The 14,584-nt window shown below is 58.0% G+C and overlaps 1 protein-coding gene across 6 annotated transcripts in view; it reads right to left on the bottom strand.

Annotated features, from left to right (window-relative positions):
• LINGO1 (leucine rich repeat and Ig domain containing 1) overlaps positions 1 to 14,584 on the bottom strand; it is a 185,674-nt gene that overhangs the window by 153,169 nt on the left and 17,921 nt on the right. For 5 of the 6 annotated variants that reach the window (XM_033108722.1, XM_033108719.1, XM_033108725.1 and 2 more), the window contains exon 2: positions 11,796 to 11,908. The exons of the other annotated variant lie outside the window; for it this stretch is intronic. The gene's annotated coding sequence lies outside the window, so the exon portion shown is untranslated. The remainder of the gene's footprint in view (positions 1 to 11,795; positions 11,909 to 14,584) is intronic. 6 annotated transcript variants of the gene reach the window in all.

Genomic DNA, 14,584 nt, shown 5'->3' with positions numbered 1-14,584 from the left:
AAGGCCAATCTCTCCATCATCTATTTCTCAGCATCCCGCAGCCACCCTAACCATGACCCCACCACCGTCCCCAAGACCCTGCACCCCCTGCCACCAGGCTCCCTGCTTTCCTTGCCTTCATGCTAATCAATTCTCTCCCCCATGCTGGCCAGACAGAGTTTGGGAAGCACAAGTCAGATCCTATCACTCTCATGCTTAGCACCTCCAGAGCTTCCCACCGAGCTCTGAATGAAAGCTGCTTGTCGTGTGGGCAGCCTGCGGGGCCTCTGCTCCGCTCCCCAGATAAGAACGCAGGATACGGTGAGGCCAAAAAGGAACACCCACGGAGCCATAGGTAGGGGAGTCACACCACTATATTCTAACTGGCGGCTGGGCCGGGGACACAGGAAGCAGGAGCCACACTGTCCGCAACCCGCAGTGCTAACTGCAATCCGCGCTTGCTAGCTCAGCCACCATCTTCTTGTTATCCCCCCATTTTCTGCTGGCATAGCCACAGAAGTTATATTAGTGGCCAATGGCTCACTGGTTACAGCTGACGGCCAACTAGCCACAGCTGATGGCCATCCAATCACAGCTGATGGCCATTTACTACCTGAGCCAGCACCTTTCCATGTGAGGCCGAGAGCCTGGAAACTGCACTCCTGGCTCTGTCCCCACACTGCTCCTCAGTGAGGTTTCCCACCCTTCTCCTCCCTTTCTCCCTCATTTCCCACCCGCAGCCAGCCAGCCCTCTTCCTCCTGGTCTTTAAACACACCCAACTGTCCCCCCTGCAGGCCTCTGCCTGGCTACTCAGCCCACCTGGGGGCCAGTTCTGCTCAGACTTAAGGTCTCAGCTTCAGTGTCACCTCTTCAGGAAGACCTGCCTGGACCCTTCCCCTCCAAAGCTGCTCAGCCCACCCCAGCCACTCCCTATTTCATGGCCCTGATGCTCTTCCTCCCAAATTCATTACAGTCTGATGTTATCCAAATTATTTGCAATTTGGCTGCTGTCACTCCCAAAAGAATGGAAACCACCTGAAGGCAGGAGCAGCACCTGGCACTTACTTGGTGGGTGTTTCATACACTTAGTAAGTGAGTGAATGAATGAATGAATGAATGGACAGGTCGGCTCTAAAGCAGAGAGGGGTGGTGAGAACGGGGCGGGGCTCCTTGTCCCGTGTCCCCTGCGCCAGCCTCTGAAGGGCCTCAGCACCACGTCAGCTAAGGGAAGGGAACAGGTGGGGACAAAGCTTATGGAGCAGCACCTGTGATCTGGTGCTTTTCTCTAAACAACTTCATGGAGTAGTTACAGGGTATCAGAGATCCAGGTCAGAGTTCTGACCCTCTCTGAACCTCAGTTTCCTCCTCTGTGTAATGGGGGATAGTAACAAGACTAACCTCCTAGGACTGTTGTGTGGGTGAATGAGATACTGCTCTCAATAACGTGAGGTGATGATGATGATAAAAAGAATCCCAGGCGGCCGGATGGCTCGGTTGGTTCAAGTGCGAGCTCTGAACAACAAGGTTGCCGGTTCAATTCCCGCATGGGATGGTGGGCTGCGCCCCCTGCAACTAAAGATTGAAAATGGCAACTGGACTTGGAGCTGAGCTGCGCCCTCCACAGCTAGATTGAAGGACAACGACTTGGAGCTGATGGGCCCTGGAGAAACACACTGTTCCCTCAATGTTCTCCAATAAACTTTAAAAAAAAAAATCCCATCTCTTATAGACAAGGAAGCAGGAAAGATTGTGGGAGTTGCCTGGGTCCCACAGTGGGCAGGTGGGGAGCGAGGACCCAAATTCAGGCTCGTATGACTCTGGAAACCAGTGCTCCTGCCCTGGCCACACCCTGGAGGGGGGTGGGAAACGGAACACCGAGGGCTCTCTGTTCTTTACGCCTCAGCAGTGCTGTTCCTTTATGTTCCCGAGTAGAACTGGCTTAGCCTTCCCTTCCCCCAGGTTTAGCACAGACACTTCAGGCAGCTGAGAGAACCGGCCAGGGAGAAACAATGCTGCCCCCTCCTGCCACTGCATGAGGTAAGGCAGCTGGGGAGGAGGCAGCTGGCCAAGGTAAACTGAGGCAGGCTGAGAGGGAGTCTGTGCAGAGACACCCCAGGTGGTCTGAGGTGGAGGAGTGGGCAGGCCTGAGTCTTGAGTTCCCAGAGGAAGAGGTGGCCCACATGGCATGGGAGAACGAACCCCGCACTGGGTCAGAAGAACAGACACGGGAGGTGGCGGGTCTCCGAAGGCCCTCGGGGGCTCCAAGGAGAGGCTCCGGCCGCCCACTCCCGTGCAGACTGGCCTCTGGGGTTGGAAGGTCATCGCAGAAGATCCAGAGACCCTGCTCAGGGCCAGCTAAGGAGGGAATGCAGCTTCCGGGAGGGAGCCAAGGTGACTTCCGCTGGCAATCTGCACAAGCAAAGGATTTGTTACAGTATCCGTCTCACACTTTCCCTAGCTGGACACCCTCCCATACATCCTGGATTAATCCCAGAAGTCACTCCGAATGGAGAAGTCATTTAGGACATGCCCGAGTGTGCCTTCTCTTTTATTAGGGAAATTTTTCATTGTTTTGAAGCATTCATAGGTTTTAATTAGGGGCTTAGATTTTAAAGTCTCCCTCAGTGGCTAAGAGACATGAGTAGACTTGCGGCTGGAAAGACTCCCTCTGTCCTCAGACCTGACTATACTCCGTGGAAGAAGGGAGCACAGCACCTCCTCTCCAGAGAGCCAAGAACTGCAGACCCTTGTGCTGTGTGGCACTGGGTCAGACCCTCAACCTCTCTGAGCCTCCTCAAGACAGGCAAAGCCAAAGAAGACTGCATATTTGAGTGTCCCTCTACTGAGCCACCCAGGAAAGAACAGGAGGCCATCGCCTCTATAAACCACAGCCCTGGAGATTAATGTGGGGTCTCTGAAAAGGCAAGACGTTTGGAGTTCAGGTTTGGAATATGACCCAGGACAGAGGAGGCATTAGACTCTCTGAGCCTAATTTCCAACCTCTTAGGATGAGGCCAAGTGCCACCCCCTCTCTGGGCTGTTGTGTAAGCAGAGGCGTTCGGAGCGAGTCTGACTCAGGGCCTGGCACAGTGGGTACTGGATAAGCAGGAATCTCCCAGCCCTCGCAGCCCACCACAGACCCCTCCTGCTTCTCTGTCTCTTGGCGCTGGAGAAGCCAGGCCAGAGAGCCTCCTTCATCCCCGCTACAGGCTGCTCTCAGGCTGACCGCCCCCTCCACCCGGAGCCTCCCCAGGGGCCGTCCTGTAGTGTGGGCAGCCGCCACCCGCCTCTCTCAGGCCCTGCAAGAGACCTCCATACCTCCCACCCAAGGCCCCGAGCCGGGGAAGTCCTGTGTGCATGGAGCCTGCGCTGAACCCCGGCTCCCCGCTGGCCCCATGCCAGCTGCATGTTTGCTGACCCTCCACCCGACAGCAGGAGACAGCTGCCCCACTCCCAAGTCCTAGACCCCCACCCTACCAGGGCTCCAGAGCCAAGACCTCTCTGGGCTCTGACTGCACCTACCCTCCCACACCCGACGCCCCCACTGCCCACTCTGGGGGTTCACACCCTACCTTGTGTTTACTCCTGCCTGGCATTTGCTCACAGATCCCCAACCACGCATGTCCTCTCCACACTCCTGCCTGCCCCCCAATTCTCCTGACCACTAAGGTTCAGCCCCCTCCAGGAAGCCCTCCCTGACTCTCCAGCTTGTATCTCCTTCCCTTTCCTGTGCTCACATTTCTCCTTGGTCCCTCTCACTTCAGCTTGCTATCATTTTGTGGCCATTAAGCCCACTGGGTCCTCAGGAAGGACAGGCTCATCAAACAATTCAGGGGGAAAGGGTTCCCACTGATGGAGTCCATACCTCTGTGAGATAGGTGTCATTGTGCCCATTGTGCAGATGGGGACACTGAGGTTAAGAGAAGTGAAGCACTGTCCAGTGGCAGTGCATACCCATGACCCCCCAGCCCGGTAGTGCACACACGCCATTTCATGGGACCCTCACCACCTCAGCCCCATAGGAGGAAACTGAAGTCCAGGGACATGGGGTCACTTGCTCGAGGCCTCACAAACAACCAGTAATGACTGGAACCGAAATCCAAAGTCCCTAAGCTCCAGCCTGATCAGAGCACCTGATGAGGCAGCCTCCTCACAGGGTCTGTAGGACCCACCCTGCCCTCCTGGTGGGCCCCCTCACCCAGGCCACTGGACTGTCCCTTCCCTGTCCCCAAACAGTACATCACCCTCTCCTAATCATCAGCCCAACCCCAGGACTCCTGGGAGGGCCTGCATGGTCGGTTGACCTTTTGGAGGGGCAGGCTCTCGCAGTTCTGGGTATTTACACAGACGGCCTGTGGCTCCAGAAAGTAGGACACTCGGCGGGAGAAGGGGCTGGGGGGTGTGGGCTGGAAACACTCCGCCACCCCTCCCACTACCACCACCACCTGGGCAGCAGAGCCACTGCCTAGACTAGGGCAAGGTCCCCTCAGATGACCTTGGCACCTCCTGGGAGCAGAGTCTGGGGGCTGTGAGGGCCTGGCCCCATGTCGCCTGCAGTTCCTCTGCTCGGTGACCTGCAGGGCCTCGGGGACCTGGGAAAAGACACCCTGTTGGCAAGAATCCCTCTCTGCGTTGAGGGGTCACCTCATTTCACTGAGCCTCTACTCCCTTATCTGTAAGTGGGGTTCGAGTAATAGCTGCCTCCACATTCTAGGCACCCAGCTACACAGGCCAGCGTCCCTGGCAAAGTCTGAGGGTGTACCCTTCCTGGGACACAGCAGATACTCAGCCCCAAGCAGGACAGGAAACCAGCTGGGCAGCACTGGGTGGAGATGCCAGGCTAAAATGCAGGTGGACACTCCCAGCAAACAGCAACAAAACCATGCCCAGGATGTCACCTGGACAGCTGGGTCAAAGCAACGGGCATGGCATGGGCACCAGGAGCCTGAGGTCTCAGAAGCCACAAGGACGCTGCCTCCCCTCTAGACGGGCTTGTCCTGTGCCCAAAGCCAGGCCACATCCACCATTACAGACTGTTGTCAGCACACCCCACCTCCTCCCAACTCCGTCCTGGCTTGAGTGGAGGAGCAGATGGTCAGCTGTGGAGGACAGAGGGTCCCTCGTGGAGGGCACGGTGTTTGCAGCTCAGGCTGGGGCCGGAGGGGCTACAGGCTTTGGGAGTGGGGGTGGGGAACACGCATGCTCTGCTCTCCCCATCCCGACCCCCACCCGAGCAGAAAGGACCTGGGGTCCGCCCCACCCCCATCACACAGCCATGGTTCTCAAGGCCCAGTGCCCCCAATCCCTTCATCTGCAGCTTGGACTCCAACCCCAGCTCAAGAGCCTTTTATTATTCAGAAGAGCCTCTTGATTGAAAAGGCCCCTGGGGCATCTCACAAATAAGAATCCTTTAATTTGGAAGTTGTTAACTTCTCAAAGAGGAATTTTAATTTTGCTTCCCCACCATGCCTCTCCCCAAACCTGCCCACTAAACACAAAGGCTAATAAGCCAAGCCCCCAGCCCTTCACCAGGGCACCCCTTCCCCAAGTGCAGAGCTGCCCCAGCCCACCTGCAGACCCCCAGGCCCCACCCACGACTGCGAGAAAGCCTCCAATCTCTGCCTTGGAGCACTCGCCTCCATACGCCCTCACCACACCACACCCGTAGTGCCCCAGGAGCAGAGGGTGGCAAAGGGCTAACCGGCGAATAGGATGACAGGACGCCCGGCAGGGCAGGGCCTACTGCCCATGACGCGTCTGCTGCCCTCCATCGTACTGTCCTGTAGCTGATGACTTAGTATGTCCTACACTCAGCCATTGCTCTGAGCCCCGTACCTGCACCGACCCACTGAAGCCACGAGAGAGACGCTGCTTTTGTTACCAGTGTACTGATGAAGGGACGGCTGCACTCCTCGTGCGTGGGTCTGGATGGGCCAGCAGGCCATCAGAGGTGACTGTGGGACCTGTTAGCCATCCAGACCCCTGGCTTCCCCCAGGGACTCAGAATCAGAAGGTGCTGCCAGGCCCCTGTGGAGCCCTCTCTCTAGTGACATCCCTGGTGGTCCTGAGGCCCAGAGACCGTAAGTAAATGGCCTAAATTCACACCACTAGGAGAAGTAAGCGAGGACGGGACCAGCTAGTCTGGCTCCAGAGTGGGCCTAACCTTAAGTGCCACCTTCACCCGCCTGCCCCGCCCACAGCCTGTTGCCTGTCTTGAGGGCCGTGAGCACCTCATATCTGTGTCCCTGGGGATGGCAGGACCCAGCAAACAGCTACACTGACAAATGCCTGCAGACTGAATACACGAAAATGAGCAGAAGCATCCAGGCAGACAGGGTGGGTCCCAAGTCAGTCAGGTAGACTGAGGCCCAGAAGGGACAGCAAAGACCCAGGCCACCCCCTTGGGGGTGCAGAGCCCAGGAGCGCTTCCTCCTGGCCTGACCCTGTGACCTGCCTCCCACCAGAGTGCACAGGGACAGGGCTGTGACCCGCACACACAGGTTCCATGTTCCTGGGCCCCAGTTAGCATCCCAGCTGAGGCACCCCTGCCAGGGCCCCGGCCTGGCCCTGACACAGGGCTCCCCTCGCCTCCCCCTTTCCCACCCCACAGCATGACGTACTCCCCACCACCCGCGCACTGCTGCGGAAATCCCAGGTCTGGATGCACACTCCACACTGAGAACTTGAATTGTGTCCCCCCCCACCCAAAATTCGTATGTTGAGGTTCTAACCCCCATTGCCTCCGAATGTCAGCTTATCTGGAAATCAGGCCACTGCAGATGTAATTAGCTAATTAGGAGGAGGTCATCCCAGAGTAAGGTGGGCCCTAACATAATGTGGCCGGTGTCCTTATACAATAGAAGAGGAAATCTGGACAGACATGCACTTGGAAGAACCCCATTGGGCAACGGGGGACATGGGAGATGGCCCTCTTCCAGCCAAGGAGAGAGGCCTGGAAGCAGCTTCCCTCACCGCCTCCAGAAACCCAGCCCTGCCCGCACCGCGAGCTCAGACTGGAGCCTCTAGAACTGGGAGACGGTAAGTTTCTGTTTAAGCCTCCCAAGTTGTGATATTTTGTTACAGCACAGCTAGCAAACTAATACATCTGCACACCTGGGTTTTAGTGCTGACTTGGACCTTCAGTAGATATGTGACATCCGACAAGCCCTCGCCCCTCTGTACACTTTGGCTTGCTCTCATCATCCCAGCACACTGCTTGGCACACAGTAGGTGCTCAATAAATGCTTATTGGAAGAATGAATGGGATAATAGCACCCATCTTCCACATGGCTGTGACGAGGATGAGATGAGATGAGATGAAGGGTGGGATACGTTCTGGAAAGGCTGAAGCCCTTGACACCCAAGGTGATGGTTGGATCCACAGAGACACACAGAGGGCTGGCTGGTGTGGCTGCAGCCACGGCCTGAGCATAAAGGGAGTTGCTCCAGGCTCGCAGAGGTGGAAGGAAGCAAGTCCTCCATCCATCAAGCCACAGACACTGCCTGAGTTCCCACCACATCCCAGGCCTCCCACTGGGCCCTGGGAATAGGAAAGGAGGGCTGCTGGGTACCAAGTGTGGCCCCTGCCTGGTGGAGCCCAGACCTCCATGGAGGCCGCAAGCAGGTGCATCGAGCTCAGTCAGCACAAGGAAGAGCTCTGTGCACCTCAGAGCAGCCTCCAGGGCTGGGGCTGCCCTGGAGAGAGTGACAGCCCCATCCCTACAAGTGTGCAAGACAAGATCAGAGGCCATGCTCTCAGGGGCAGCTGCACTGCTCCTGCGTGGGTCTGGATGGGCCAGCAGACCATCAGAGGTGACTGTGGGACCTGTTAGCCATCCTGATGCCTGTCTTCCCCCAGGGAGTCTGAATCAGAAGGTGCTGCCGGGCCTCCGAGGATTCTTCTCTTTAATAAGGTCTCTGGTGGTCCTGAGGCAAAGCCAGGCTTGGACACCCTGGACAGAAAGCTCTGTGGGCTGAGCAGGATTCCTTGGGGAAGAGCTTTGACAATGGGCGTGGGGCGGGGGGCAGGCGAAGCCGTGAGGGACAGAAGGTGAGCAGATGGGATCAGGCTGCTGGTGAGAGAAGCATTCTAGAGGGAGGTGAGGGAAGGTGAGAGGGAGCCTGGGGTGTGCAGGGGACGGAGGGGGACTCTCCTGTTAGAAAGGGGGGCAGGAGCGGTGGGCTTCCACCAGACCGTGCAAGGCCCTGAATAACCAGGAGGGGGAGTTTGGACTTCAGCCTCAGGCCATAAGACTGCTGAGGGTTTTGAGGCGCAAGCAGGAAGGGAAGCCTGTGGTGTGAGCACCAGCAGGGCTTAGAGGGGTCTGAGCTACGACACATGCACCAGACGAAGCTCCCTTTGGGGACGTAGGGTACAATAAATGGGCCCAGTGTCAGCACCCAACTACCTGCCTACACCAGCCCTGAAGAAGGTGACAGAATGGCGGTGCCAACCATTCGGCTATTTGGGAGGAGAAGCTGAAATGGAGAGCTGGCAGCAGTTTCTCTAGGCTGGCAAGTCCAGAGGGCTTGTGTACAAGGCTGGAGTAACAGGCCCATCCATGGGCAGGAGCCCCAGTGGCCAGATTCACCCGACCTCTGCCACCACCCCGGACGCCGATGACACCCTCCCTGACACGCTCAGCACCCTCGGCCTCAGCTGCAGCCTTGCTGCCTACGGGCATCTCAACGGAACCCCTCCAAATAGGTCTCTTCCCTTCCCCTCCAAACCTGTCCTCGGCCCCTGTCGCTCAGCTCAAAGGCTCCCCCCCATTCTCAGCCCAACCTCTCCCAGCCCATCCTTCAGGCCCTTCAGTGCCCACATGCAGGCACGCCCTGCCACCACAGCCTCCTAACCAGCTGCCAGCTTCTACTCTTGCGCCCTGTCCCCACAAGGCAGGGGGGAGAGCCTGTGACATGAGTTGCTTCATTCCCACCCTGCAGCCCTGTTTCGCGCCCTCTTCTCCATCTTCTCCACAGGCGCTCCCAGCTCAGAGCCTGTCTGGACCTCCCAGGGCCTGGCCCTCATCCTCGGGTCTCTGCTCAAAGGGCATCTCCCCTGAGCAGCCTTCTCCTGACCACCCTGCAGAAGACCATGTGCTCACTCCCTTTTCCTGCCTTGTTCTTCTCCACGGCACTTACTACTCCTTATATCATGAATTACTTATGTTTTTTTCTCTCTACTCTGTTAGAGTTCAAGCTTGAGGAGGGTAATGACCCATCTAAGTTACTCCCCCATGGGTGCTGGGCACCTGGAACGGGGCTGGCACGAGCAGGGGTTCAGTAAGTCTGCTGGGGAAGGATGGACGAGCCACCGAGCCAGGGCCTGACCTCGGCGAGCATTCGTGCAGCCCTGGTGCGTGCCACAGGGAACACAGCGGCGAATCAGGCTGCGTCTGCCCCAGGAGCCCACGGCCTGTGGGGACAGAGATGCACAGCAAGGAGCACTTCCACCCGCCGCGAGTAGTGCTGGGTGAGCACCTGTGCACAGGCAGGGAAGCACGCGGAGGGGCCACTGCAGGGCCCAGAAGCCAGGAAAGCTCCCGGGAGGAGACGCCCCACCCCAGCTCCGCTCCCTGGCTCTCAGGGCCCGGCCACCTCCCACTCCCAGCCAAGGGGATGAAGGAGGCCTGTGTGCCCAGCCACACTGGTTCAGGTGTCAGTGAATGTTCCAGTGGCTTGTTCGTCCTCCTGCGAGAAGACCTGGGCAGGGCTGTCAGGGAGAGGAGGCATGATACTGCCAGAGACTCAAGGCTGGGGCATCTGGAACCCCAACTTTGCCTGCCCTTCCCCCACCTCTCCATCTTGCCCCGCCACCCCCAATCACAGGAGCACGAGAGGAGCAGGCAGGGCAAGCAGGAGTCAGCAAGGGAAAACCTGGGGTCCTCGGGGGTTCAGAGCTCTGCTGAGTCAGGTCTGCAGTCTCAGCATGCTCCACGGCCCCCCAGGCCCAGCCCGCCCCCTCCTGGCACATCACTCCCAAACACCCCCAGCCCCCTGCCTCTAGGCCTTTACTTAGGGGCCTGCGCCTCCCCTCAGCCCCTCTGCCCGTCAGCCCCACATGCATCACCTGTTCACCCAGGCAGAATTCATAGTGACACACCACTGGAAGCAATGACAATACACACCAGAGAACCGCTTAAACGTGCGATGGCACACAGCGGCTAGAACGTTACACTGCCATTAAAAATCACATTACAGAAAAGTATTTAATGATGGAAAACGACCTCGGAATTGAATTAAGTGCAAAAGGCAGGTTAGAAAACAGTAAGTACAGTTTGATCCCAATTATGTCATAAACACATATTTTGTAAAAGACTGACAGGCAAAACACCCAAGTGCTCACAATTTCTACAGAGAACACATGTTTTTAATAATCAGAAAAATAGGAGATTTTGAAAGAATCCTACAGCCTTCACGGTTCAGCCCAGGCGTCCTGTCCTCCGAGCCCCCAGCCGCTAGCTGAGAGGGCTGCACTGGGCCTCAGCTCCCCCTCTCCTCTGTCTCTCCGGCTGCTGGCCAGCTGGGAGGCCGCTGCGGCCCCTGCTGAGGTGGGGGCAGGGCCCAGCCTCCATGAGGCTCTGCCCCTGGCCCTCCCACCACTCTGGCCAGACACCCCTGACTGCGTCCTCTCCCCCCTGCCCCAGCAGCAAGTACAGGCCAAACTGCAGGGGCTAACTAGCTGCTCAGCCCACCCCCCAGGAGTGACTGGCTAGCAGGACTATCTGGATGGAGATAAGTGGACTTCCAAGTGAAGTCTAGTGCCCAGGAGGGAAATCCACCCACAAGCTTCCCTGTTGGGAGGACAGGTCGCCTGAGCCTCTGCCTGAGCTTCTGCCACGTCTACCACTGTCACCCGATCTACCACTGTCACCCGATCCTTTTGGGGGAGGGGTTCAAGCCTGCAGCCCTGCTCAGCCTTTAGGTCTTCTGCACCAGAAAAATGGGGATACCATTCCTGCCCAGCCTGCTCCCCTAGTCTTCCCCCAGCATTCCTTCCGTTTAGCAAAGTTTCTCTACAGCCTTCTCATGGGTCACACAGGCCTGTCAAGGACAAGAGATTGGCCCAGATAAACGGTGGAAGTCACTTGTCCAAGGTCACAAGCAAGCCAGGGGGTCAAGACAGGCAGCAACCAGGTCCCACTCCTCCCCCGCCCCGGCCTCTTTAGGACTTGCTGTAGTTTCCCACATTCTCTCATACGGGACATGGGGGGGGGGGGGCGGTCACCTCCCACAGTCTGGGCGTCCTGCTCCTCATGATACAGTCCGAGAAGCCATCCTCTCTGCTCACAGAGAGCCAAGGTCACCTGGCTGCCAGTGCTGGTCACATGTCCACACCTGGGCCGAGCCTCATCCTGCCCTGACAGTGTCTGGACCTGCACACTGACTCGGGCTCATTAAACTCCACACACCGGAGCCAGTGCCAGCCTCTTGACAGTTTCTTGGACCCTGACTGTCTTGTTCACCTGTCCCCACTCCCTCCTAACCTGGAGTCAGGCACACATTTGGTCAACAGCGTGACAGAACCAAGGACAGAGTCCTTCAGCTCCCACTAGAGACCTCCCACATCGTGCAGGAACCCATGAGCTGGTGAGTCCATGAAACTATGTCACCCAGAATGACCAGGCTTCTGAGCTGGCTGCCAGAGCCCTGTTACAGCAAGGGCTATGAGTGGCGGCACGACAGGCTCAGACCTGCTGGACTGGACTTCATGTGGGGAGGGAGGGGGGAGCCCCCCCAAAAGACTACCCCTCAACGGCCTCCCTGTGGCCTCTCCCTGGGGGACGGCATCCTGTGGCCCAGAGTGGCTTCTTACCTCATCAGGCAGGCGTTTGGGGGTGCAACTGGGCTGGGGGTCAGCCTGGGCTTCACTCAGTTGCCCTCTTTGCCGGTGGGCACCAGAGCCTCAGGGCCTGTGGGCGCAGGAGGCTGTGGGAAAAAGAGGAGATGAGCTGTCAGCCAGCGCGGGGCCGCAAGGGGCAGTTCTGGGAAGTGGGGGGCATGCACACAATTGGTGTGACCCCCCTGGCAGGCCAATAAGCACTCAGACATCTCACACACACTCTCTCTTGCTGACACACACACACGCACGCACACACTCACATGTGCTCTCACTGTCACATATGCACTCACATGCCACCAGCAGGGGCCAGCCAGGCTCTGGGAATGGCGGGGTTCCTGGCCCCAAGCAAAGGGGGGTCTGAAGATGCTCCCCTAGCCACTGGCTCTGTGACATCGAGAAAGCCAAGTCTCTGAGCCTCACTTCCTTCACCATGAAATGTGGATACCATCCTCCCTGCCAGGGCTACTGGGAAGATAAAAAGAGATGGGCCTTGCAGCCTGACTCACAGGACGTGTCTCGCACCACTAGGGCCCACCTGCCTGCCTCCCCAGCCCTGTACCAGGATGCAGGCTGGGGCTGGCCCCTGAGGGGAGCAGCCAGGGCAGCAGAGGTACCTGGGCCTCAGCCTCCTGCTTCCCAAGGATGCCCAAGCTCCGACCACCCACGCCTCCCGATGCCCGCATCTTCCGGCTTATTCCTCCACCCCACGTTCTCCAAGGGTAACTGGGGCGCACCCCTCCCCCAGCCTCTGTGACTGGAAAGGACACTAGGGAGTCCTGTCTCCTTGGCAAGGCCCCAAAACATAGGCATCAGGCTGGAAATCTCCCACGTGCTGGCTGTGGAGACGCTTCCTGGGCGAAGCTTCCCGGTCTGAGCCTCAGGTTCCTCAGCGTCTCAAAGACCAAAATCCCCTTGAGATGTTGCCCAGAGATTCCAATCAGACCAAGTGTTTCTCAAAGTGTGGGACACACGCCACTGGGGGGATCCTGGGTGGTATGCAAATGTTTTTAGTTCCACAGGTATGTGTTCATTTTTCTGGGTATTAAAAAAAATTGACAGGCACGTCACCGCTGTGATTTCGTGGATGTATGGCTCAGGGAGCGCGGGTAATCCGTCCTCAAACCTTTGTCAACGTACAGACAGGGTTAAGCAAACGAAGGTGGGTGGCACCCAGAGGTGGCTACAACCTTGGTGGTGAAAGGGAAGCATGGCATGTCACCTGGGCCTGGCTCCCGGCAGCCCACACGAGGGTGAGCGCCCCCTCCCTCCCCGGGAGGTCAAGCCAGCCCCTCCTTCCCTCCTTCCCCTCCTGTGGCACTCCGGCACAGGCCTAGGTCCCCAGGGCACTCACAAGCCTTTCAGATGGAACAGATGGAAGCATGGGCGGGCAGGGCTCGGAGACAGTTGCCGTAATGCGGGCAGAAGACGGCTAAGGTCTCTGAGTCCCTCCCCAAATCAACATTCTACCAAGTCTGAGGGCCAAATGGTGGCATTTCTAGCCATGTGGCAGGTGAAGACTCTTTGGAGGCAAGAGTCTCCTTGTATCAGGAGGTACAAATCTCTCCTCCAAGAAGGAGGCAATGGGCCCGAAGCAGGTTCCAGGGCACACCCTGGCCATCCCGTCCTGACAACAGAGCCACAAAGCAGGGTGGACCCAGTAAGAGGCCTGCCCAGCCCACATTTCACCACCCGCAAACTATTGCCCCTACTCTCAGCAGGCCCCGGAGGTGCCTCCTAAAGGCTGCTGATCCTGGAGGGCAGATAGGACACAGTGGTACCAACCTGGGACAGAGGGGTCGCCAGGGCCTGGGCAGCTCCTCAGGCTGGGGTCTCCAGACCAGGCCTAGCTAGGGAAGGTGCCCTCAGTGATTGCCCAAGCTGGCTCCCGGTACACAGGCACAAGCCAAGCAGGCCCAGGCCAATCAGGCAGCCCCGGCCTGGCAGGCCTCCAGACCACCTGGCTGGTAGCCCTTAGCCGAGTTCCACCTGAGCCGGCAGGGCAGCCGTCCCCGCAGCGCCACTCCAAGCCCCCAGCTGCCATATTCCCAGATAATGAACAGGCCCCCTGCTCCCTTCTCCCCAGACCTTCCTGAAGCTCCCACTCTCCTCAGTAGCGCCACAAGGAGTTGCTATGGAAATGGGACCACAGGAAGAGCATGACAATGATTTGGAGCAAGGGAGGAGAGTAGAAGGAGCCAGGAGCTGTCCGGGACACCAGGCCTGCCAATGTGCCAAATCCAGGAAGCACATGAGATCCCAGCTGCAGGCCCCTCGTCCAAGGGCGTGAAGGGAATCACAGCACAGCTGGGAGCTCCCTACCTGCCCTCCTGGCTCCTTCCCCTCAGTGGAGTCTGGGGAGCTGTAGAAATCAAATGTCTGTTCGACAGAATTAATACGCGCCCCAAGGAGCGTGAGACTTCCACAGACACAGCTACTCCAGGACATGCCAAAGTGGGCTCAGTACTGTGGGAGGCAGGCACCCAGTAGGTACTCAGCAAACCCTGTAATCAAAGGGGATGGTACTGGTGTGTGTGTGTCTGGGTGTGTGTGTGTATGTGTATGTGTGAGAGGGAGAGGGGAGAGAGAGAGAGGTGTGGACCTGCTCTGGTCAACACAGTCACAGAATCACAGAGCTTGAGAGACCCACATCCATTGTATAGATGAGGAAACTGAGGCCCAATAAGGGTTGGGGTCACCCAGCAAGTCAACCAAAAAGTCAGGCCCAAAACGCAGGTCTCCTCTTCCCCAGACCTGAACCCTCT

Source organism: Rhinolophus ferrumequinum, chromosome 6 (assembly GCF_004115265.2).
Source record: "Rhinolophus ferrumequinum isolate MPI-CBG mRhiFer1 chromosome 6, mRhiFer1_v1.p, whole genome shotgun sequence".
Classification (NCBI taxonomy): Eukaryota; Metazoa; Chordata; class Mammalia; order Chiroptera; family Rhinolophidae; genus Rhinolophus; species Rhinolophus ferrumequinum.
Note: the sequence above shows the minus strand (reverse complement) of the source record. Positions and strands in the feature narration are given on the sequence as shown.